The sequence below is a fragment of the Lissotriton helveticus genome, chromosome 7, assembly GCF_964261635.1.
Source record: "Lissotriton helveticus chromosome 7, aLisHel1.1, whole genome shotgun sequence".
NCBI classification, from domain to species: Eukaryota; Metazoa; Chordata; class Amphibia; order Caudata; family Salamandridae; genus Lissotriton; species Lissotriton helveticus.
The window spans coordinates 1,757,910,076-1,757,936,965 of NC_136068.1; the positions used below are offsets into that span (position 1 = coordinate 1,757,910,076).

At 44.2% G+C, this 26,890-nt stretch overlaps 1 pseudogene; it reads right to left on the bottom strand.

Moving 5' to 3' along the window:
* Window positions 1–25,386, bottom strand: part of LOC144769687 (sialic acid-binding Ig-like lectin 13) — a 126,285-nt pseudogene extending 100,899 nt beyond the window's left edge.
* Between the last annotated feature and the right edge of the window lie 1,504 nt (window positions 25,387–26,890).

Here is a 26,890-nt window from a genome sequence, read left to right on the forward strand (position 1 = left end):
GGTTACAGCTGAAATGTTATTGTGAAATATAGGACAATGTAATAAATAAGCTGCTTCGCTACAGAGCCTAACCGTGGAACACAAAACCAGGACATGTAAAACTTAAACGTACATGCCCAACTATTTAATTACAATACACCCTGTCCAATGGGGTACTTAAGGCCTACGTTAGGGGTCACTTATGTGCAATAAAGGGGCGTTTAAGGCCTGGCTAGACAGGTTATATAGCCAAGTTGAATTGGTAGTTTAAAACTGCATTAAGGCTGCAATGGCAGGCCTGCGACACATTCTAAGAGGCTACTTAAGTGGGGGGCACACTATGTGCTGTAGGCCTACTAGTGGCATTTAATTAACAGACCCTGGGTCTACAAGAGACTTACAAATATATTAAATATACCAATCAGGTATTAACTAATTTTACCATGCTAAGGGGTGGGAGCACTTTAGCAATGGTAAACAGTGGTAAAGTGCAGAGTCCCTGGGGCAAAAAAAATGAATTCAGGAAAAATGAGAGGGTGGTGGACAAAACGTTTGGGAGGGACCCTGCGGAGAGCGCCACGACCAACACAAAGCTTCAAGTCGCGCAGAATTGCGCTGCCCGATTGGTATTAGGGTTTCCAAAAAAACAGTCAGCCAAACCAGTGCTGAAGACTTTATATTGGCTACCTGTTCTGGAAAGAATTAACTTCAAGGCATTGTGTATAGCCCATAAGTCTTTACGGGGAAAGGGCCCAGCCATTAACAAATCTCTCATTACCTTCCATCGCCCCGGGAGGTGTCTGTGCTCGACCCACCCTAACCTTGCACTCATTCCCAAAATCAGGAGGGCCAGAAGCGGAGGAAGATCCTTTGCTTGCAATGTGCCCAGACTCTGGAACACAATATCCTTACACCTTCGGATGGAACCCCATCTTTTGCCCTTCCGTAAACTCCTCAAGACATGGCTTTTCCAAAACACTTGCCTATAACCCAGTCCCCGCCTTGAACTTGTAACCCCCTCCCCTTCTTTGGCCGCTAGCGCTGGGATGCCTTCTGTAGCTACGCACTCTCCAAATGCTAAATAATAATAATAACACCACATTTACTACAAATACATATATATCGGACTTTTACGTAGACCTCTGAACCGAAAGCTGAAAACTTGGCAGAAAAAGCCCCGAGCGGTGGAGGCAGAATCTTTCACACGTATGTTTGAAAATAGCATTTTGTGCAATGTAAGTAGTACCTCAGTAGTAGTACTAAACATACTACAAAGTGCAGTCTGTGAATAGGCCCTCATGTACTATAACACAATAAAACATTATCTCAAATGTTCTAAATTTTATGTTGTCACTCTATAAAAACTTCTTAATGAAGGTGCATGCTGTTTATCAATCTGAGAATGATAAGTATTGCTTTCATTTTCATTTCACCCCTAATCTATTTAAATTTAAGTTTCAGTACTTTCATGGTCTGTATTTATCATGTTTTGTGCTACACATTTTTAAACAATAGCTTAGTTGGAAAACATTTAAATCAACCCCCACGCCCCCTTCTAGAATGCATTAAAATGTAAAACTGACATAGGATAGAGATGTTATTCCTTGTAATTGGATACATCTATACTTACATTCTACTTTCAATGAGGAAATGATTGTCCTGGATATGTTCACCTGTGGGAAAATGTGCTGTACACTTCAGAGATATGTTATTGTGCTTCCTGGTAACGTTGAAGGTAAGTCTGGACATGTGAGCTTTGGAGCCCCCAGTTTGATTAACTATATAATCATGTTGTTTATATTCCAGTTTTGAGTCCGTGTTCCAGGTGATGATGGGGGGCGTGCCCGAGCATCTTCCAGGAGCCCTGCAGAACACATTCACCTCTTTACCTTCGGTCATATTTTGAAGGCCAAACATATCTGGTTTGTCTTGAAGGTCTAATGGACAGAGGGTAATTGATTAACAATTCGTTTTTGAAAAAAACATAAGTAATTGCTGTTGGAAACAAGTATTGAGAATTACAATCTGATTATCTGGTTATACTGTAAATGATTGGTATGCTAATTATGAAATAATTGTGTGTACAATTGTGTTACAAGTTACTATGGAAGATGAGTAATGTATTTGTTCTGTGTACAGTTATTGCTTGGTATTACTATTTCCCACTCTCCTCAATATCTATATGTATGTTGTAACCGTAGTGTGATGGCGTGATAGATGTAGGCCTTCACCTTAATGTTAGTGAAAGAGCAAAGCCAGTTCTGGAGACTAAGGAGAGCCTATAGTGAATGCTGTAGAAGTTCCTGTTGACATTTTTCTTTTTGCCTTGTTCAGCCCTAGCAGACTTTTCTGTTTTCATTCTGTGCCTTGTTCCAGACTCTTTTTTCTCTTTCATAGAAAGGGTGAAGTTTTCAAGACACGTGTAGATGTGTTGACATCATGTCTGCTTACTGTCTAGGCTGACATAACATCATGTCCACTTACTTTGTAAGCTGGCGTGATTTTATTGTTTTTAGCTACGGATGCAAATCAATTCAAGATAAATCAAGATGACACATTTTTTGCCATGATTGTTTAGTCTTGCTGAAGCACTAGTGTCCACAGTTTATGCATTTGTTTTCACAGCATAAAATAAAATAAAATTGGCAATCAGATATAAAAACTCTGGTATCAAATCACAGTCAGAGAGGCACTTTACTCTATGGCTATTATGGCAGAGGTCATACCTGTTTTTTCAGTGCCAACCAGCCTCAGTCAGAGGTTACACTATGGACAGTAAGAAGAATAGCCTTGGGCCGATCACTGTTTATTCCAAAGCCCCAAACAAGTTGACATGTGTTGCCTCAGTTGCCGTGTGGATCATTGCCTATACTAACTTGTCAAACTGCCAATGGAAGTCTCCAGCCTCCTCTATTCTGTCAGAGCCTTTTGTTTTGCCAAGTCACTCATAAGAAGGTCCCTCATGTCACCTTGCCCACTGTCCACATTGTTTGAGATGAAGTAAGCGGGCGGGAGCCAGAATAGATGTCCTCGAGGTAGAACGGGGACAGGGAGGAGACAGCAAGTTAAAAGAGGGGTGGAAGCTGAGCCGGGCCCATGCGAGCGCAACGTCATCAGAGGGGCAGGGTCGACCTCCCATCCTCCGGGGGTATAAAAGCATTGGGAGGGGCAGAATTAACCCTCTTTGTCCTCTCTAAGCAGCTCCGGCGGCAGCAGACCAGCGATGAATTACCCACCCATCCCTACAAATAAGGGCGAGAATGGCGGGGGCCCAGGCAAGAAAAGGGTGTGAACTTCCTTTTTTGCCTGGACTGGCTGACCCTGGACAGGTCACACAAGATCTCTGAGGACAGAGATCAAGAGCCCAGCCGTAATCTATGACTTTATTCCCAAAGCACACAATGGTGTTGGAATAGTGTCAATAGTTCCAAGAGAGAAAAAAAGGGAAATATTCCTTTTTTTTCGGTGTCCCCTCACTCACCAGGGTTGCCCCACGGTGACATGCTTCATCATAGGGGCCATCCCAGCCCTCTACGGACTGGGGCGTGCTACGACTTGCGGAATTACGTAGGAGCACTTACAAAAGACTATGAGTGGTGCAAGGAATGTGATGTGAAGGAGTGTAGTGTATGTGATAGTTAAAATTACCTGGCTAGTGAGTTGCAAATACTTTATTCAGGCTCCCAGGTGGCAAAGCTAAAAAACGGGGTAGAAATGGTAGGATACCTAAATTGTAATGGGTTTAGGTGTACCTAACAACTCCTGTCTGCCAACATGTTTCGTGCGTCCCCCTAGCACTTCCTCAGGGCTACACAGGGACCAGCCCTGTGTTCACCACTCCTTATCCAAAGCCTAATAAGCTATTAAATATAAAAATAATTCAATGCTGCAAATAAATGAGGCATGCATCTGGTACCTACGCAACCAAACTTAATCACGTGGTCCTGTAAAATAAAAGGAAAACAGTAGTGATAGTTAAGGGGTATCAAATTCCCCTTGTAATCTCACATGACACACATATCGCATGGACCTTTCAGAATATTGACTGTGTTTCATGTGGCCCATTGATGTGAATACGTTTTGAAAACGTGGTTAAGCACCTCTTAGTGAGCACACAGTGAACACACACATAACACAACCACACTGTTGTAACTGAGCTCACACAAAGACATTTTTACATACATGAAAAGAGGCTTAACTGTGCCCCATGGAATCGATAGGGGTACAATATCCTGGTAGATCTGGGGAAAAAAAAGAATGGTGTCTGTTAGCCTTAGCTGTCTCCCTAGATAAATGTTTCCAAAAGGCTGGTAAAAGAACTAGGAGATTATCCCAGTGTCTGTGCCTCCAAAAACGCTACAAAAAAGCACACTTACTTGCTGCCGGGATACCACAATCGGTCTCACCTAGGCAAACCCCTCCTGTCCGAATGTTAGTGGACCGAGGGCGGTGCCTGCTCATGTATCCTGCTTCCTGGTTAGAGAATGGAAAGACTAGCGCGTGTACACGTGGTGGTCGCGTGTATAGCGGGCGCCATCTTAGGTGTATTCCAGGATTCTGATACAGTCTTTCATATAATATTCACCTCATAGGAGCCTCATTTTCTAAAAAAGAATCTATTTACGAATTCGCACACTATGGTCTCATAAAAGTGAAAAACTCTGGGCAATTTTCTCAAATCAGACATAATTCCTGATATGTGGTAGTATCCAAAGGAGCGGGCGCCATCTTGTGTGTACCCTCGGATTTTCTACTATTCAAAACTATTTTTTATATGAAAGGGGTCTCGTTTTTTGAAAGTGATAAATTACTCATTCTCATGTTAATAATCGGTGTCTTATGAGTATCTCCCATTTGTTTGGTTGAAAAAATTTTTTTGACTTGTTTCTTTTAAATTTCTTATCATATATTACTAGGGTATCAACACAGTGTTTTTCTGATCGTATCTTGTTTTTTAAATGCTTAAGTTAGGTGCCACTAATGGTAGTAGTTGTTGTTTTTCCCTTCATGTATATCAGATGGGATGGATGCATATATAGTAGTGTTACAACACCTATTATGGGGCCAGTCTCCCAGTACATTCAGACAAGGGTCTGTGCTATCTTTTTTCACTTCATATTTGTGGGAAACTGCTGTCTGAGTGGTTGTCTATGTCAGTTGCCCCCATGGTATGTCATTATTTAGACCCAAGACGTGAGACCTAAGCTTAAAGACCCAGCGTTGCTCTTTTTCCAGTAGTTTCTTTTCTAGGTCATATTGTGGCTTTAGAGTCTGAAGGACCACCCAGTTGAAATCATTGGTGGTGTGTCCCTTTTCTAAGAAGTGTGAGGTCATTTTGGTGTTAGAATGTTCGCATCTGAAGCTGCTACGGTGTTCTATCATGCGTGTGCAAACCTTTCTTGTCGTCATACCAATATAGTGCAAATTGCACGCACATGTGATCATATAGACCACGCCTTTGGTATTACAATTGGAATATGACCTTAAGTCCCAAGCGACCCCATTGTTAAATGTCACTTTCTTAGTTGCCTTTGTTAGATGGCAGAGTATGTAAACAGGGTTTACCCAAACATAGTCAAAGGGACCTGGGTTCAATAAGTACTAAGAGGGAGGGGTCCCAACTAGAAAGTGACGTGATATGTAAAAAATTTTGAGCAATGAATTACACAAACAATAAATGGGTCCACATTGTTTTAATCACAGAGGGACCAAGTATACTGAATATATATACGAGCAGATCAATAATACAATTGGTTGTACAGTGCCCCAAGAGGAATGAGGGTAGGGAGGGGGTAGTGATAGGTGCTTTGGTGAGGATAGGGTGATAAACAAGGTACGTGACAGTAAAATCGTATGGTCATGAATACTGTATTATCAAATTATTACAGTGTAGTGGACCAATGGTTCATCACATTTGAATCAATAAATCATACTCCACAGATAACAATGAATGAAACAAATGTTGGAGTGGAGTTGAAGACGCAGTGGGTAGTTGTCGACGTTTCGACCCTCTGATGCAGAGATCAGTTGTGCCCTTGCTGTGGGGTCTTCATCAGGACAGATAAGGGACTGGGCAACCTAGTTTAATATGTAAAATTAATAATTGAAATCAATATATCGGGAGATCCTCAACGTAGTTAAACCAAAAGTTGGCACACAATCGATAGAACAAGATAAGGTAAACTCAAATTAAGAAATTAAGTTAAAAATTCTTGATCGTTCGTGCAAAAAGAATAGTTACAATTATGGATCCAATGGAGCTGTTCTACTAAATAAGTAAACATTTGATGATTGTCCGATTCGTAATTATTCTTTGAACTTAATTAATTGGGCTCCAGAGAGAACCCATATTTAGGATTAAATCACAGTGGTAGGAACGGTAGAGAACAGGGACTGGGGGAAGAAGTGGGTACAGCAAACCCCTTCACATGATAATTCAAGGTGATAAATTACCGTGAAATCGTAGTCAGATGGACTCCGTGTAGGGCCACCATCTAATTGAATCCAATCAAGAGGTTCGTGCCTAAAATGTAAAAAGGGGGGCCATGTAATCACCGAGCGCCGGCTAGGAAAATAAACATATGCAGTCAGGTAAATTTAAAAAGGGGAATAAACTTACCACGTGGTAAAATCCAATAATAATACGAGATGCAATTGGCGATGAGTGCGGTACAGGAATGACCCTGATGGTAAAAGGAAGCCAGTCAATTGAAAGTACATATGCCGGTGGGCATATAACCATGGGTTCATTACCGAGGTTTAAAAATTCATAAAAACACTGCTTACCCGGTACCAGTAGGAGACGCCCAAAAGACCCGCAATGAATGAAAAGTCAGGACGACCTGTGAAAATAAATTGACGAATAATGATTCAAGGGGACTGGGGGGGGGGATCAAGTTGGAAAAGCAACGAGTGCGCAATTGATCGGGTCTAGGTGACTTACTAGGAAATGCCGAATGAATCGGACAAAGGACGCCGAAGAGCCTCGCAGTGGTGAGCTGCAGTTCCTGTATTACTATTTCACCATGGAGACCGTCCCACGTGATGCGTGGTCCGACTGGGAACAAGGAAAAAAGACTCAAATCGCGTATGACTGCATAATATAGTAGATAAAATTATTTGAGCTGTTATGAGAAAGACATTCTCGCGCTCGATTTTACAAAGTTAGTAAAATGACTCAAGGTTCCTCAATGTGAAAAGGATATATTATGTTAATCATAGACACTTAATGAAGTAGAGCGGTGTACTGGAAAACGCTCCTGGTACATGTTGTATACGGGTATACGAAACTAGATTTATAGAAGGAAATACATTTTCATCATAATTAGGTCCTAACATAGGATTGTTAGTCCAGTGGAGAGTTTCATAACCACAATTACATTAACCAATGTTCATTGCATACATAGAAATGCTAGTGGCCTACCTCCTACATAGGGGTAAAGGCCAAGTCAAAAGAGTGGAAAAACAAGCATTGTATCCTGTTTATATACATCACAATCACTCTGGCGCACCTCTCACATGAGGGTGAAGGCCAGTGCTAATCATGTAGGAATGATGTATGGTATGTAAGGATATATGGATGGCAGACCACCTTGAGTTTATGATAACGTAGCCAACTGTGAGAAGGAACTATCGTGTTCATTCAAGCCAGTTTCAATTGAATCAAAAAAGAACATCCATTTTAATTTGCGTGTATTCAAGATACTAGTGATGTTACCACCCCGTGGGCCTACGGTAGCTTTCTCTAAAACCACCCATTTGAGGCTCTCCGGGGAATGTCCTGCGCTCTTAAAATGATCCACTAGGGGGGCCCCCAGTGCCTCACACCTGATTCTGCTCATATGCTGTAAAATTCTGGCCTTAACCTTTTGTTGTGTTTGTCCAATATAGATTTTCGCACATGGGCAAATAATTGCGTAGATTACATTGATGGAATTACAATTGCTATGTGTTTTTAGCATGATTCTACGTTGGCAATGTTCAAACTCCTTGGTTTGGATGGTGGTATCACAAGCTTTACACTGCCCACATCTAGAATGACCAATCACTGGGGGTAGGTCCCACATAGAAGTAATGGTGGGCTCTGTCGGCATTGGAAGGAATGATCGGACTACAAAGTCTTTAATACTCTTGGCCTTCTTGAAAGCATGAAGGGGAGTCTCAGTCTGATTGATGTCATCTGCTATCAGTTGCCAGTACTGGTTCATTATCTGCTTAATCCTGTTGCTTTTAGTGTTGAAGGTCGTTACACATACCATCCGATTCTCTGGTTGGTTATTTTTGTCTTTAGGTACAAGTAATTCTTCTCTGGGGTAGAACCAGGCACGTTTACGTGCTTTCTTTACAAGACGTCTTGGGTATCCACGTTGTTGCAGTCGGTTGGCAAGGTCCTCCGATTGTATGAAATAATTGTCCTTGCTGGAGCAGTTCCTACGGATTCTAAGGAATAGGCCAAATGGTAAATTATCACGAAGTGCCGTGGGATGGTGACTGTTGTACTGCAATAATGAATTTCTTTCCGCCGGCTTACGGAACAGTGTGGTAAGCAGTGTCCCAGATTCCTCATATATGGTGATATCTAGAAAATCGATGGTGTGATTATCCGACTGGATTGTGAATTTCAAATATAATGACTGTTGATTTAGCCATGTGAAAAAAGACATAAGTTCTTCCTGGTTCCCATTCCAGATAAATAAAATGTCGTCAATATAACGCATCCAGAGACCCAACTGGTCTCTGAATGGATTGACTTGGTTGAGAACCGTGTCTTCCTCAAAAGCTGCCATGTAGAGTATCGCTACATCAGGAGCAAAGGGTACGCCCATGGCTACTCCTGATGTCTGTAGGTAGAATCTGTTTTTGAAGAAGAAAAAATTCTTGGTCATGGCTATTCTTAGTAATGCCACAATGAATTCAGATGGTACTTGTACTGGGGCAGGAAGTTGTTGTAAGCAGCGTGATATCACAGTGAGTGCCTCTTGGGGGAGAGGTGTGGCGCCGCAGCCAGGGCGACTGACGCTGGAATCTGGGGATCACGGTTCGATCCCCGGCTCCGGCGGCAGGTTTGCCCAGCACCATGTGACTCTGGGCAATAGCTTGCTTAATCTTCCCGACGGCCCCCAGCGCCTAGAGACCCTTACGGGTGATTGTGCGCTTTACAAATGTGGACTTGACTTTTACTTTGCTGGGGAATGCATGTATATAGTGACACCACGTCACATGTGGCTAATCGTTGATGATGGGAATCAAACGATAAGTTCTCAATGATGTTGATAGTATGCATGGTGTCCCTCAGGTAGGATTGAGATGATTCCGCCAGAGGTTTCAAAAAGAAATCAATATATTTCCCCAGTGGTTCGAGGATGGATCCACACCCGGAAACAATGGGACGTCCCGGTGGAGTGACCATACTCTTGTGTATTTTGGGTAAGGTATAGATTGTTGCCAGCCGAGGGTGTTTCTGATTGAGGTAATTGAACTCGTTCTCAGAAAGGAAACCCTGATCGCGCCCTGCCTGGGTCAATTCAAGGATCTCCTGGGCAATGACTTTGGATGGTTCCGAGCGTAACTGTTGATAGCTGGTGTGGTCTCCCAGTTGTCGAAGAATTTCAGTTTCATAGGCAAGGGTGTCTTGGACAACAATGGCCCCGCCCTTGTCCGCCGGTTTTATCACGACTTGAGTATTATGGGCTAGGGTTTGTAACGCTTCCTTTTCTCGTTTGCTGGTGTTGTATTTGGTAAACGTTCTGGTTTCCAACAATTGTTGTACATCTCTCCATACCACTGCCTCATAGGTTAGGATTTTATGACTCATCGTGCTAGCGAAGGGGACGAAGGTGGAAGGCGTTCTCAATCCTGTTGTTGATGAATTGGTTTGTTGGTCGGAGTTCCGGAAGAAGTATTTGAGCCGGATTTTCCGAAAGAATTTGAATAGTTCGGTACGCACCACAAAATTATCAGGTGTGTGCGTGGGAACATAGGACAATCCTTTACTCAACACTTTGAGTTCATCCTCGCTCAAAGGTTGTTGGGATATATTCACAATTGGGCTGAGGGCTGTGGAAGTTTCTACCACCTGTAGGTTTTGTTGCGGGTTACTCTCTCACCATGTTGTTCTGGTTGAAAGTGTACCAGTTTCTGGGGTTGGCCCCGTCCTCCGTCCCAGTTGCTCGGGTTCTGTTGGGGGGTCCGTTGTTGACCTCTCTGCCAGTTGTTCCCTCTGCCTCGGGGTGGGCGCCATGACCCTTGGCGTTGTCCTAAAAAAGGATTGTATTGATGTTGCTGGTATCCGTAGTCAGGGTAATTGTAGAGATTGCTTGGGCCCGCTTGGTCTTGTTCGCCTTCTGAACTATATGATGAGTCTGAGAAGGTATAGTAGTTCCGTCTGCCTCTGAACTGACCACGTCCCCGATTGGAGAACCGACCCTGGTTATCTTGCCGGAAGTAATCCTCCTGTAGATACGGGTAGGTTTTTTTCTTATCATACAACCGAATGTCTCTGGCTAATTTCTCCAATTTGCGATTTTGGGTGGTTAAGTCGAAATCTTTGAGAGTAGCCTCTAGATTGGTGAGTGTTTCTTTCGCGCTGGCGAAGTTGGCATCAGCCGCTATTTCTGCTTTGAGTGTCTTGATCTCCGCAGTGATGACTCGTATTTGTTCAGCGGCCGTCTCTACACCAAGGACCATCCAATGTCGAGAACAATTGTTGGAAATGTAGCTGAATCCTTCTTTAAATTTTGGTACCTCAATGAATATGGCCGGTTCTATCTTTATCTGTAGTCCTATTGGTATGATGTTTTCCGTGAGATATCTGGTTAGGAGATGGCCATGCCACCTGGTCTGAACCAGTTTCTTCTCCAGTCGTTCCAACCGTGATATTTTATCTTTCAAACTGAAATCAATTGTTGGGATATTTGTTGAAAGAAAGATATTGTCAGGATTCTCTAGTAGTCTATCTATATAATCTTCAGAGTAGGAGAGAAGTTTTCTATCTACCATTGTGTGCTGAGAACAATTAAATTGAACAAAGAAAACCTCGCAGACTGGTGTCTGCCCGAAGTAGAGTATGTAAACAGGGTTTACCCAAACATAGTCAAAGGGACCTGGGTTCAATAAGTACTAAGAGGGAGGGGTCCCAACTAGAAAGTGACGTGATATGTAAAAAATTTGAGCAATGAATTACACAAACAATAAATGGGTCCACATTGTTTTAATCACAGAGGGACCAAGTATACTGAATATATATACGAGCAGATCAATAATACAATTGGTTGTACAGTGCCCCAAGAGGAATGAGGGTAGGGAGGGGGTAGTGATAGGTGCTTTGGTGAGGATAGGGTGATAAACAAGGTACGTGACAGTAAAATCGTATGGTCATGAATACTGTGGGCCCGATTCACAGAACTAACTTAAGACAAAATCCTAAACGTACTACTTTTGGTATTCACAGAAGTTAGGATTTTGACTTAAGTTTGTCTTAAGACAGACTTAAGACAGACTTAAGACAAAATACTAACTTAAGTCTGTCTTAAGACAAACTTAAGACAAAATCCTAACTTCTGTGAATACCAAAAGTAGTAAGTTTAGGATTTCGTCTTAAGTTAGTTCTGTGAATCGGGCCCTGTATTATCAAATTATTACAGTGTAGTGGACCAATGGTTCATCACATTTGAATCAATAAATCATACTCCACAGATAACAATGAATGAAACAAATGTTGGAGTGGAGTTGAAGACGCAGTGGGTAGTTGTCGACGTTTCGACCCTCTGATGCAGAGATCAGTTGTGCCCTTGCTGTGGGGTCTTCATCAGGACAGATAAGGGGCTGGGCAACCTAGTTTAATATGTAAAATTAATAATTGAAATCAATATATCGGGAGATCCTCAACATAGTTAAACCAAAAGTTGGCACACAATCGATAGAACAAGATAAGGTAAACTCAAATTAAGTAAAAAATTCTTGATCGTTCGTGCAAAAAGAATAGTTACAATTATGGATCTAATGGAGCTGTTCTACAAAATAAGTAAACATTTGATGATTGTCCGATTCGTAATTATTCTTTGAACTTAATTAATTGGGCTCCAGAGAGAACCCATATTTAGGATTAAACCACAGTGGTAGGAACGGTAGAGAACAGGGACTGGGGGAAGAAGTGGGTACAGCAAACCCCTTCACATGATAATTCAAGGTGATAAATTACCGTGAAATCGTAGTCAGATGGACTCCGTGTAGGGCCACCATCTAATTGAATCCAATCAAGAGGTTCGTGCCTAAAATGTAAAAAGGGGGGCCATGTAATCACCGAGCGCCGGCTAGGAAAATAAACATATGCAGTCAGGTAAATTTAAAAAGGGGAATAAACTTACCACGTGGTAAAATCCAATAATACCACGAGATGCAATTGGCGATGAGTGCGGTACAGGAATGACCCTGATGGTAAAATGAAGCCAGTCAATCGAAAGTACATATGCCGGTGGGCATATAACCATGGGTTCATTACCGAGGTTTAAAAATTCATAAAAACACTGCTTACCCGGTACCAGTAGGAGACGCCCAAAAGACCCGCAATGAATGAAAAGTCAGGACGACCTGTGAAAATAAATTGACAAATAATGATTCAAGGGGGCCGGGGGGAGTGATCAAGTTGGAAAAGCAACGAGTGCGCAAATGATCGGGTCTAGGTGACTTACTGGGAAATGCCGAATGAATCGGACAAAGGACGCCGAAGAACCTCGCAATGGCGAGCTGCAGTTCCTGTATTGCTATTTCACCATGGAGACCGTCCCACGTGATGCGTGGTCCGACTGGGAACAAGGAAAAAAGACTCAAATCGCGTATGACTGCATAATATAGTAGATAAAATTATTTGAGCTGTTATGAGAAAGACATTCTCGCGCTCGATTTTACAAAGTTAGTAAAATGACTCAAGGTTCTTCAATGTGAAAAGGATATATTATGTTAATCATAGACACTTAATGAAGTAGAGCGGTGTACTGGAAAACGCTCCTGGTACATGTTGTATACGGGTATACGAAACTAGATTTATAGAAGGAAATACATTTTCATCATAATTAGGTCCTAACATAGGGTTGTTAGTCCAGTGGAGAGTTTCATAACCACAATTACATTAACCAATGTTCATTGCATACATAGATATGCTAGTGGCGTACCTCCTACATAGGGGTAAAGGCCAAGTCAAAAGAGTGGAAAAACAAGCATTGTATCCTGTTTATATACATCACAATCACTCTGGCGCACCTCTCACATGAGGGTGAAGGCCAGTGCTAATCATGTAGGAATGATGTATGGTATGTAAGGATATATGGATGGCAGACCACCTTGAGTTTATGATAACGTAGCCAACTGTGAGAAGGAACTATCGTGTTCATTCAAGCCAGTTTCAATTGAATCAAAAAAGAACATCCATTTTAATTCGCGTGTATTCAAGATACTAGTGATGTTACCACCCCGTGGGCCTACGGTAGCTTTCTCTAAAACCACCCATTTGAGGCTCTCCGGGGAATGTCCTGCGCTCTTAAAATGATCCACTAGGGGGGGCCCCAGTGCCTCACACCTGATCCTGCTCATATGCTGTAAAATTCTGGCCTTAACCTTTTGTTGTGTTTGTCCAATATAGATTTTCGCACATGGGCAAATATTTGCGTAGATTACATTGATGGAATTACAATTGCTATGTGTTTTTAGCATGATTCTACGTTGGCAATGTTCAAACTCCTTGGTTTGGATGGTGGTATCACAAGCTTTACACTGCCCACATCTAGAATGACCAATCACTGGGGGTAGGTCCCACATAGAAGTAATGGTGGGCTCTGTCGGCATTGGAAGGAATGATCGGACTACAAAGTCTTTAATACTCTTGGCCTTCTTGAAAGCATGAAGGGGAGTCTCAGTCTGATTGATGTCATCTGCTATCAGTTGCCAGTACTGGTTGATTATCTGCTTAATCTTGTTGCTTTTAGTGTTGAAGGTCGTTACACATACCATCCGATTCTCTGGTTGGTTATTTTTGTCTTTAGGTACAAGTAATTCTTCTCTGGGGTAGAACCAGGCACATTTACGTGCTTTCTTTACAAGACGTCTTGGGTATCCACGTTGTTGCAGTCGGTTGGCAAGGTCCTCCGATTGTATGAAATAATTGTCCTTGCTGGAGCAGTTCCTACGGATTCTAAGGAATTGGCCAAATGGTAAATTATCACGAAGTGCCCTGGGATGGTGATTGTTGTACTGCAATAATGAATTTCTTTCCGCCGGCTTACGGAACAGTGTGGTAAGCAGTGTCCCAGATTCCTCATATATGGTGATATCTAGAAAATCGATGGTGTGATTATCCGACTGGATTGTGAATTTCAAATATAATGACTGTTGATTTAGCCATGTGAAAAAAGACATAAGTTCTTCCTGGTTCCCATTCCAGATAAATAAAATGTCGTCAATATAACGCATCCAGAGACCCAACTGGTCTCTGAATGGATTGACTTGGTTGAGAACCGTGTCTTCCTCAAAAGCACTTATTTAGTAGAACAGCTCCATTAGATCCATAATTGTAACTATTCTTTTTGCACGAACGATCAATAATTTTTGTTTTTTGTAAAAAAAATTTTTAAGGGTTTTTATTGAAGAAAAACAAGAGAATATACATACATCGGGTGCCATACTCCTAGAACGATACATCAATAGGTGAGCAAGGACACAATGCGTAGAAAACAATTTTACCGACGGATGCAATTGTGGCGACGATATGTACTTCAAAGGGAAAAATAACAGCAATCCGACAAAACAGTATTCCACAAAGCCAGCCCACCCATGATACAGGATATTAAAAACCAAATTAGACACCCGACAAATAGGAAAATCGACAGAGGATAATCAACCCGCCTCTTGTGAAAGAAGAAAGGAAGAAGAAAAAAAGGCCATAGAACTAAACTAATATAAAATAATAAACCCCTCCCCGTTCCCCCCACCCTACACCTCTGCAATGGCTATGGCCCATCCCCACTAGCAGCGTGCCTGTCGCCCCAGAACTTGTACCTAAAAGAAGGAAAGAAGAAAGTGGAGGAGGGAATATCGAACATGCCCCCCCGGTCCCTCTTGCCCCCCGCCAGCCGCAACCCACCCCATAAGTCTCCAGGATAAGAAAACGCAACAAGTAAAATCCAACAGGGGGGAAGCGTGTAAAAACCCACCCCCCTCCCGTGCAATCATGAGGTACAATCCCGTGTCAAATGAGGTCATTCTCCAAACCCATACGGTAAAAGTCAACCCTGGTCGCTACGATTCTTCATGCGAGCCCTGTCCAGTCGAACCGCCATCACAAAAAGGATATCCAGAAATAGAAAAGTTTTAAAGTCAACACGAAAGGAGTGATACCAGGATAGACGTTTACAAAGTCCAAAAGTCAAACAAAGTTCACTACCCACCAGCAATAAGTCAGCAAAGCGTTTCTGATCACTCTGAGAGAAAAGGGGCGAGGTATTAATCCAACGTTCATTGGAGAACTCACACTGAAGTACAGGAATAGTCACATCCATCTCGGGCGATATCGACATAGGGCAAAACACACATCCGATAGTTTCGGGCTCGCTCGCTGCCATCTGGGGGTCGCAAAAAATTTCAAAGTCCGATTTCCGCACAGGGTCCTCGGTAACAATCGGGGCTTGCTCCGCGGGTAAGGCATCTTGGTTCATAACCAACAAAGGGTCGGAGTCCGGTCTCCGGCAGATGTTATCAACCGCAACAACCATCCTCTGGACGGTGGCGGTGACTCGTATGTAGAGCTCCCCAATGGCGGCCATTATAGTGTGTAGCGACGGTGTACTTTCAGCCCGCCCCATCGCCCCTCAGTGAGCGACCGGGCAGGTATCTGAACCCCGGAGGTTGACTTCTTCGGGGCGCCAGGAAGAGGCAATGCAGATGACAACTGTGGGCACTTCAAAAGCACGATCTCAGCACCGTCGCCGCCAGCGAGGAACCAAGCCCATCGACCCCGGGAGCTCAGTGGGGCCTCCGGGCAGCGGATCCCCGACCAAAGCAGTCGATACGTCAAGCCGCCGCAGTTGCGGGATAAAGCTGCCACCGGATCACCATCCAAAACGGAAAAGAAAGACACCACTTCGGGAGACCGGAACCACCCACGTCCCGCGGCCGATGTTGTTCAACTCCAACCCGGCTGGGTTAGAACTCGAGGCCCCGGCTTCAACTCCGGGTTAGGCCGAGAATGGCGCACGGCGTATCTTCATCATTCGAGCAGCTAGAAATTCCGGGATTGCACCTTTAGAGTCAGGCGCACTTCAGCTGCACAGGAGTCCGGTGGGAAATCAGGATGGTAGTCAGGATTTATGAGCATCCGGCGGAGGTCGGCGGAGCCGGGAGCTTATGCGGCCATCTTGGTTGCCAGCGTAGCTCCTCCCCCCGATCAAGAATTTTTAACTTAATTTGAGTTTACCTTATCTTGTTCTATCGATTGTGTGCCAACTTTTGGTTTAACTACGTTGAGGATCTCCCGGTATATTGATTTCAATTATTAATTTTACATATTAAACTAGGTTGCCCAGCCCCTTATCTGTCCTGATGAAGACCCCACAGCAAGGGCACAACTGATCTCTGCATCAGAGGGTCGAAACGTCGACAACTACCCACTGCGTCTTCAACTCCACTCCAACATTTGTTTCATTCATTGTTATCTGTGGAGTATGATTTATTAATTCAAATGTGATGAATCATTGGTCCACTACACTGTAATAATTTGATAATACAGTATTCATGACCATACGATTTTACTGTCACGTACCTTGTTTATCACCCTATCCTCACCAAAGCACCTATCACTACCCCCTCCCTACCCTCATTCCTCTTGGGGCACTGTACAACCAATTGTATTATTGATCTGCTCGTATATATATTCAGTATACTTGGTCCCTCTGTGATTAAAACAATGTGGACCCATTTATTGTTTTTGTAATTCATTGCTCAAAATTTTTTACATATCACGTCACTTTCTAGTTGGGACCCCTCCCTCTTAGTATTTGTTAGATGGCAAACGCTGCAATCCGTGCATGGATAGTGACCAAGTGGCAACGGATGTAAAAGACGCACTTGTCCCACCTTTTCTCTTGGCCTGGTATGTACCAACATATCTTTCAGGTTTCTCCCTTTTCGGTGGCTGAACATAGGTAACGCCAGATCTAGGCCCTCACTGTTTAGGGTCCTTCAATGTTTTCTCACAATCTTTGATACCTTGTCAGAAGCCACATTATAAGTGGTGATACAGATCGGTCTCCTATCGCTGTCGCTACTTGGTACAGAGATAGTCTTTGGTTCCAGGAGAGCGTCCCGGTTGTTATTGGACGCTCTCTTCTTTGCTTTCGAGACTATGTGTAAGGGGTAGTTGCTTTGCTGCAGTCTCTTGCTCAGATCCTTAGCTTGTTTCTCATAATCACATTTCTCTGTGCAATTCCGCCTTAGGTGCAAGAACTGCCCAAATGGCAGATTTTCCTTCAGTTGTCTTGGGTGAAAGCTTTCGAATTTTAACAAACCATTCCTAGCTGTGGGTTTAAAATGTGTGGTGGTTACAAGTTTCCCATTCTTTACTCTTATTTATACTTAGGTCTAGGAAAACCAGTTCTGTTCTGCTCAGGGTGGACGTGAACTTAAGGAAGGGGCAAGCATTCATTGTGGGCTCTGGGCTGGCGGGAGGGGGGAGGGGGGACTGACCTGCTGGTGGCCCTCGACTGACCTTCCCTACCCAAGATGCCGGTGTGTATGTTTAAGAACATTGAAAGGGGTATACCCCGGTACGGTGGGGCCAAGGCGGAAGCAGTCCCCAGTGGTAGTGCCTCTCTCTGGGAGGAGGACTAGCACGGAAAGTTACATCTGAAACAGTGCGAGTTGGGGCCTGCTGGCACAACAAGCACAGGGGGCCATGACGAACAGATCTGGCCATGATTGGATTGTAATAATATTGTGTATACCTTTGCCTGGAAGAAAATGGTCAAGTACCTTAATCAAAATGAATAAAGGATTAATTACACTGCTTTAAGATTTAATAAAGGACTATGCAGGGGGAGGAGCCTAGCTCGCGGCCGTAATGGTCACCCTTTAGCTCGGCTCCCGCAGCCCTCCGTCCTGATTGCCTATCCTGTCTTCCATCCTGTCCGGGGACGACACATTTTTGGGGCATTGGAAACATAACGGCTTGTTTGTACTTACCATCCGACCCCGGGGTCTCGGTGTGCAGTGGCTCTGGAGTTGTGGCCTCTGAGAGATCGGGGCCTCTGCGAGACTTGGACCGGGACCTGGCCGGTGGGATCCGACGGCTCTCGGCCCCGGCCGAGAGCGAGAACCAGTGTTGGGAGCCGTTGAGCGAAGATCCCGGCGATCCTGACCCGGGCCTGCCCTGGTGGCAGACGTGGGTGAAAGGCCAGGGAACTTGAGTCTGTGAGGGGGTCTCTCCCCGCCGCTGCTTTGTCCGGCGGCCCTGGTCCTCGGGGCCCGGACTCCGCTTGATTGGGGCACCGGTGCTGGTGCTGGCGGAGACCCGTCTTGGGCGGACATCCATTTGGCATCGAGGCCGCCCTTGCTGGGACCCCCGGAGCTTGTAAAGTCCTACATTTGAGAACTGTTCTTTCCGGGGGTCTTGGTGAGCGGCGATTGGGCTGATTCACGAAATGGCGGCCGACCCTCTGCAACGAGAATCTCCCTGTGGCGGCGGGCCCGTGTTGCCTATTGGTGTGGGGAGCGGATCTGGTGGACGTGAGCCAACGGTCAGAGATATCCTGGAAGCCCTGAGATCCCTACACGCTTCCCTGGCCCTGGGCGTCTCGGTGGGTACGCCACGATCTGCCACCATTTTGGGCGGCCATTTCTTCTTGTCGCCCTCTTGTTTCGGAGACTTCATTGCCTCGCCCCCCTCGATTGACTTGAGTGTCTCCGCCACTGATCGAAGATCGTCTAGTGTGTCGGTGACGTTGGGGCGCCCTGCTTTTCAAGGTCCGGACCCCGGGGACTTGGATGCTGTACTACGACCCTGTTCGACATTGTTGCCTGAAACTATTGGTGGACTGCCGACTGTGCCTGCTTCGATGACTTTGCCTGTGTCTATACTTGGGGCCACCTCGCCTGCTCCAGTGGCGCAACTGAACTCCTGTTTTTCATTGCTCGTGCTGCGATATTTGGTGCATCGATACTTTCTGTTTGGACTGTTGCTCCCTTGTGGATCTATCTACCCCCCACGTAACTATGCTAGTCACCGTTCCACTCGATTACATGCTGATTTAGTATTTAGTATGTGGTTTTACATTGCCATGTGGTGGGTGGGGTTTGTCGCTCGAAAGGGTTGGGGGTGAAATGTACGACTTCCGTTTGATTCCCGGTATACGATTTAGTAGCATGATTGTTTTTAATCGTGGAAAGATGGGAGGTCCCCTTCTCTTAATGTTTTGTGGCACGTGATGGGGTGTCGTCCTGGTCTGTTTTTGATTGTGCTTGTCTGGTTGGGCGGAGGGCTGCGGCCGCCCGTTCGGATAATGGTTATTCTGCTCCTCCCTCCTGTCTTCTTTTCTCCGCTTTTGTTGCCTTTTTGTCTCTTTCTTCTCTCTTTCTTCTCGCTATATTTCGGGTTCTGGTTTAGGGCGACAGGCACGCTGTTTGAAGGGTGGGCCATAGCCTTCTACAGGGGTGCAGGGTGGGACGGGTGGGTTGGGCTCTATTTTTTGTTTGTCTTCTGGTTCTATGGCCCTTTTGTATCTCTTTTTCGTGTGGCCGCGTCTGTCCCGACCTCCTGTGGTGTGTTTCGGGTGGGGGGTGTGGCGTCGTTCATCCTCCTGCTATGTTTCGACTGTCTTTCTCTCCGATCGCCATACCCCCACTTGGGCCGCTACTCCTTTTGTCTCCTGTCTTCCCGCCGCGGGGGGCCTGTGTCGGCGTGTCTTCTTCCTTTCATTTTTTTTCATATTTTCTTATTTTCCTTTTATTGTTTTATTTTGTCTTCCCTCCATTTTCCTCTCCCTTCCTCTTTCCCTTCCCCACTTCGTTCCCCCCCCCATTTTTTTTCCTTCCTGTGTCCCAGAGGTTAATATGACGGGCTGGTTTTGATACATTGTTTTTCCGATCCCGCTGTTCTGGCTTGGTAGTGTCTTGGGTGGCGGGCTTATTACGATGATAATGCTCAGGGGCTGATTGTGTCTCACGTATCCTGATTTTCTTGAATGCATTGTATTGTCCCCCCGATATTTTGCCCCCCTGCCCCCTTAATAATGTTGAGGTTGGTTTGGGATATCGGATGCCTCCGTATTGAAAGTGAGCCTGTCGTATGTCTTCTCCCCATATTATAAAATTAAGCCTTATTTACTCCTGTGTTTTAGCCCTTTGGTTTTTGTGATTTTCCCCTTCTACGATTGTACGGCCTTTACTTTGTGTTGATTGATTATGTAATATTTGCCTGGTGACTCCTGATTATTTTGCACATTGCGGCCGGCCGGCTTGGTTGTAGGCCTTGACTTGTCTTTCCTTTGATGTCAATAAAGGTTTTCAAAAAAAAAATTAAAACAAATAAAAAATAAAGGACTATGCAGTGAACAACAACAACCTGCTTCACTTCTGCTTCACGTCTTTTTATGTGGCCGCATGTTTTGCAGGGGGGGCCAACTCGCACATGGTATGCACACTATGGCATTTTCATTTTCGCCCACGTGGTCATGGGAATTGAATGTGCCCTTCCATTGAGGGAGGTGGTATTGGGAAGTTTGTATCCTCCTGAACAAAGGGCGAATGGAGCTATGGCATAATTTGATGCATAAAACAATTGGGGCAAGGTCTGACAGAGCCTCCCCCCCCCTCCCTACGATGTATAGCAACGTGGAGTGGGAACTGCAATAGTGATCTGTGCTCCAGAAAGAAAGAATTTCATTATAAAGTGTTATGACATGAGACACAAACGCATATTCTTGGGTACTAGGGTGCTCTATACACTAGAAGTCTACTAGAGAATAGACTTCCACAATATCAATCACCCCAGTAGCACTTTGTTGGATGCATTACATTTGTCTATGGGATACCCAAAATAGAGTCAACTGCAATGTTGTAGTCTTCGCCTGCCCTACCAAATTTAAGATGACATCTGTTAGAAATACTAACCCTCATCAGTTGTGCAGAAAGAATAGTAATTTATTTATGTCAGCATTCTGTTTCTTGTGTCTTTTTGCTGCATGTGTCTTTAAACTATTCGGAATTAATCCAATTATAAAACTCCAATGTCCCAGGCTTGTGTGTTCGCACACTTAGCGTCCCCTAATAAATCCAAGGATTTTCCTTTGACAATGTTATCTCCTCCATAGTGTAATTATCTGCAGGCAAGTACTCTTGCACTGTGATGCTTTCATGAGTCCTGATCGATGTCCTTCTTCGACTAACGCAGAAGGGAGCGAACACACAAGCAGAATACTGACACTTTACAGCACTGGGACAGAAGTAAAACTAGCAGTAAGGATTGTTTGTATTGTATTACAAGAAGCTAGAAAGCTCTGAAGAAATTGTGGGTTAATCCTGGCACGACGAAACACGTGTTGGCTAAAAGAAGACAGAAAATAAAGGAAACAACAAATAATAGCATTTTTTTGAATAACCTATAAGTTGTGACTTTTCTTATAACAGTGTGTGCTCCGGGATATGGTTCAATTTGAGTAGGGTTCATTGTTTTGATTCCATTGGGACGGGCTGGGGTGATTCCCTCTGTTAGACCTGTTAGCTTTTGGGGTGGTCTCCCCTTATTATTATTTATGGTCCCTTTCCGCCTCCCATTATTTTTGTCCACCAGCCCTTTATGTGTGGCTTTAGGTCTGCGGGTGCCCCACCACTGCTAACCAGTGCTGAGGTACAGGTGCGCCTTCCTAAAATGGTGGATAGAGAGCGTTCCTAAGATGGACGCCTGTCAGGAATTACCTCAGAGCTATGGCCCATAGGATAGCATTAGAGGGTTCCAGAACCTTCCAGTCCACTCTAGTGACCTGGGCCTAGGCTATATAAGGGAGGACACTGGGCGGCCATTTTGTCACTGCTGGGCTGGCTGGAGTACAGACAACTGCGTCAGGGGGATTGTGTCTCAGGCTACTCTGACTGTTCCTAGAGGCTGCGAGATAGTTGTGGGTAATGCCCTCCTCCCTGTTGATCTGGCCCTGCCTATGTGAGAAGATCTGTGAACCTCACGACCCAGTGTGGCCACTCATCGAGAAATCGTATTCATTTCAACCGCTGGTGAGAGTGACCTTGCCCCAACCCCAGAGACCTTGGAAGTGGGCCCAAAGAGCATCGTGGAACAAGGGACCTTTGTTACGACCCCTGAGGCGAAGTGTGATTTCAACCTCAGCCCTTGCCTGGTTTGGCCGGGTTGAGGTGTACCGTTTGTGCCAGTGCCGTGTGCTGTCAAGGTGTCCCAGCGCTATAACAATCAGAGCCCCCCTCTTTGCCTTTCTGACCTTTCCAAGGCGCTGGGTTGCCGAGTCTGACTGGCGTTTTAAGGAATCGCAAATTTGCGATTCCTTAAAAGCAATCGCATTTTGGGAAATCACTAAAAATAGCGAATTTCACAAAAATGTATGATGCATCCCAAAAACTTATTTAGGAATCGCAAACGGCTGAATTTACCGATTCGCACCGTTTGCACTTCCTAAATAGGTTGATGCATGTGTCCGCTAGTGTTTTATGTAGCTTGACTATCTATAGAACCTCAACTAATGTAATATACGGAACTTGGTCTAAAAATACTCCATGAACGTCCTCTGAGAAGATTTCAATAAATTCTCCATATCCTACACTTCAGTTTTGTCATTTTATTACTGTGCATTTTAATTCCCTTTGGCCACTGTTAAGGGCAAAGAGGCCCTGTGTATGAAAGCTTGAAACTATGCAAAGTGCTGTGATATGCGTTGTTTCTAATTTGTGCCCTATGAAACCACAAATAATTCAATAAAAGCTGGAAAATTCCTCAATTACACTACTTGTTAAGAAATCCACTAAAAGCACCACACAATGCCAGCTCTTGGCTGACTTCTGGGATCCCTTTTCTCGCTGAGATCGTAGAGAACATGGGGACTTATTTACAAGATCCTTGCGCTGCGAGTACATCACTTTTTCTCATACTAAAAGTGACGCACGTGCGGCGCAAGAGGCTTGTAAATAATCCCCATGGTGACTCCTCAGGTCCCATCACACCGTGAGGCATTTGACTTTCTGGGTGGTTTGCAGTCTGGTTACCCATCCGAGAGAGCACAGCTGGATTTCAAGCAGAGATGACTTGAGACAGTAGATGAGTGGGCCCTTCACTGTTAACACCTCAAGACATTTCAGCCAGGATTCTGCCCGCCAAATGCTCCAGCAGGGTCCTGGTGTAACTTCTACCTCTCTTACATAGCTTTATAAAATCCTGTTCAAGGTCATGGTCCAGATTATAGAAGATGGAGTTAGCACACTGAAGGCATATATACAATTAAATGGTGCAGCGCTGCGCCACAAGCAATTTTGCCGTGCTGAGCCGTGTCATTTAAAAAATGCAGGGATGCACAGTATTTACAAGATTATGATGCACCCCTCAGCTCTCCCTTGCACCAGCGCAAAAACAGCAGCCTTGTATCACCTCAGGGTGCCTGAGGTGCTGGAAGAATTGTGTTTGTGCAGGAAAGGACACATTAATGGCATTTTACTCTTTCCATGGGTGCTGCAGAATGCAGCACACATAGAAAGAGCAAAAAACAAGGAGAAATAAAAGTATTTCTCCTCGTTGCGCCACTTTAACGCCTCCCCTGAAAAGGTGTTAGTTTTTGGTGTTACCTTATTTTCATTAATCCTTGTAAATCTGGGGCAGTGTCACAAATCCTTGGGTGTTGCGTGGGAACACCCACAGCACCACCACTGAACACGCCCCTTTGACTCAGAGTACTGAGTGAAAGAAGGACATATTTACAAGATTTTGTAAAGACACGCAACATGGCTTTGAGTAGCCTTGTAAAAGTGGGCGAGCACACAGCGTAACCAGGGGTCAAAAAAAGAGCTGCTCCAGTGGCGTTAGGGTCTTGTAAATATGACCCTAGCTATGGTATCCAGTTGTGAATTGTTGTACGACGGTACAACACATGCAATTCCTTCGCATGCCTTTTCTCACAAATTTTTTTGTGCACCTTTTTTTACCGTAAATATGTATTTAAAAGGCATGCCAATACCACACAGTTTTTTAAATGTAAATGTATTTGTGGTGGGAGACCCCTTACCTCCCCATTTTACCTTATAATTGTGGTATTGGTATGCGTTTTCAATACATATTTGCAGTAAAAACATGCACACAAAAAAATGCGTGGTAAAGGCTCAACAAGGTAAAAACCTTGTTGTGAAGGCTGTTTCCCATTGTGAAGTACCTCAAGGATACCCTGGGGCAGATTTACAAGAAACTGACGCATCTGCAGAGACGCATCAGTTTCCCTGCGCCACCATGGATGTGAAGTGTTTACAATACCATGGTGGAAGGATTGACAGATGCATCCGAAATTCGGAAACATCTGTTGGCCTAAAAGTCATGCATTGCTGGAGTCGTGTTGCAAGCACGACAAAACAGCAATGCATGTTGAGGCCTATACTTATTGTACTGCATCACTCCTTACGCCTGCTTGGCGTCCTTGAAATGGCGCAGTGAAATATTGTAGATTCCACTGCGTTACTTTTACAAGGCTTTCCTGCGTGGGAACGCCCACCTTGCATACATTACACCTAATGGAGGTGTAATGTGACGCAGGGCTTTTCAACGTGACGCATCCCCTAGATGCGTCACGTTGTAAACTTGCTGCATTGTTCATGCTCCCGTTGCATCACAAAAGTGACGCAACGGCAGTGCAGGTATCGCAAGGGGGTTGTAAATCTGCCCCCTGTGTTTTTCACCGGGTATATGTTACTGAGTAATTTTAGCTTGTTTTTATGCTCCAAGAGAATGTCTCACTACTGAAACTTGTTTAAAGTGTAATGTGAATATAGAAGCAAAGAAAAAGGCATGTGTTACTCACCAACTACATCGAGATGAAGCGGGAAAAGACTGTAATTTAATTTAATATCATTGTTTTCGTATATGAAGTAATAATCTCTTCCGTCCGATTTTCTGATGTCATTGATACTCAAGGAACAATTTCTTTTCCTGAGATTTCCCACCAGTTTGAAGCGGCCTCTTGTTTCCGTGTGTATCTCTTTATTTATGTCATTGGAAGCCACGACCTTCTCTTGACCTTGGATGTACCAGGTTCCATAAGGACCCCCATCACGTTCCATTGTGTTCCCATAAGTGAACTCGCATGGAATAAGAGCACACAGGCCTTCTTGAACTGTGGCATTCTTGGGCACAATTACTTTATGTTCTCCAGGGGCACAAAGGACATCTGCAGAGACAAAATATTGTTACTAATAAAGGCAACAGGTGAGAGAAATGGACAGAAGGGAGTTGGACAGCACACAGAAAAGATAGTTGCAAAAACGCCATCCGATGCTAACATGTACACTGAAATTGTACAGTACAAATGTTGTTTGTGATGGGGCATCCTTAGAATAATTGCCCTACGTTCTTGTCCCCAACACCCAACAGGACTTTTTAAAATACCTCTCTTTTAGAAGTACTTCATTAGAAACCATTGAAGCCACAGGTTTCCCCAATCCCTTCTCCCAATCTCAAGCAGTGGCTATTTCCCAACATTGCACCAGGAACTCTGCGTAAGATTTTCTGATTCTCAAGACTACTTGTATTCACGATTTCAATTCACCTTGGCGGAAAGAATTTTATTAGGAGATTAAAGCTTTTTGATTAGCATATTGTGAATAAATGTTCTTCCGATGATGGAGAACAGGCCTTCTGGAGGGGTATTCCCAAACCTTTCCATGGCCCATTTTCAAATGGGGAAAGTTTGAGTTTTACTCTTCTGAATATCAGCAGTAAATTTCTTTTTAGAGTAGAAATCGAAAGAGGACACTGACAACATTGGTAAAAGTTAAATGAAACTTTCTCAGTGAGAATAAAACACGTTTCAAAGAGAAATTGCACTAATGTTACACAGTGTCACATAGGTGACTCTACATTATGAATATTTAGGCATGCAGAAATGTCTGTGGGAGTCATGACTCAGCAGCTCTGTTACTAGGGGCGTGGCAGATGCTGCAATCATCCAAGCTTCCCGGGCAGAGTTCAGAAAGACAATGGACAATAACAAGGCATGTTAAAGGGTTTTTTCTATTCTTCAAAGACTAGTCTGTAAAGACAATCAAATGACAGGGATAATGTAACCTTGGCAATCAGTGTGGTATGAGTTATTTATCAAGCAGTTCTATGTGACATTTGTCCAGCAAGGGACCAGGTTCTGTAACTTGCTTTGTCCATGAGACAGTCACACGATGATGCTGTTGAAAAGCATGCTCAATATAACAATGCTCACTGCATTTTTTCGCTGCTTTGATAAAGTATACAGATATTTCAAAACATCTGTCCCGCTTTGTAACTGGGAATGATATACATTTCCTCTTAATTGTAAAGTGTGACGTGAACACCACTATTTGATATGGTGTTTGATATGGTAGCTTTTCGAGCAACGGCAACCACAGTTGCAGTATATATAATTTATGCATTCCTATGCTATAGCCTATGATATTATACATATCGATAAGTTACTGCAGCAGACTTATATAAGTCCTATTCTTGTTTCCCTCTGTTTGAGGGTGTGTAATCTGCACCAGGCACGTGGCTACCGTATGTCATACTTGCTTGGAGCCTGTCTCTGCTCCTCCCAGCCGTTTGGCTGACAAAGTTTATACAGTGTACTCTACTAAAAAGGCACCTTTTGTGGTGTGCTTCGGTTTCTTGTTTTTCTAACACGAAGAG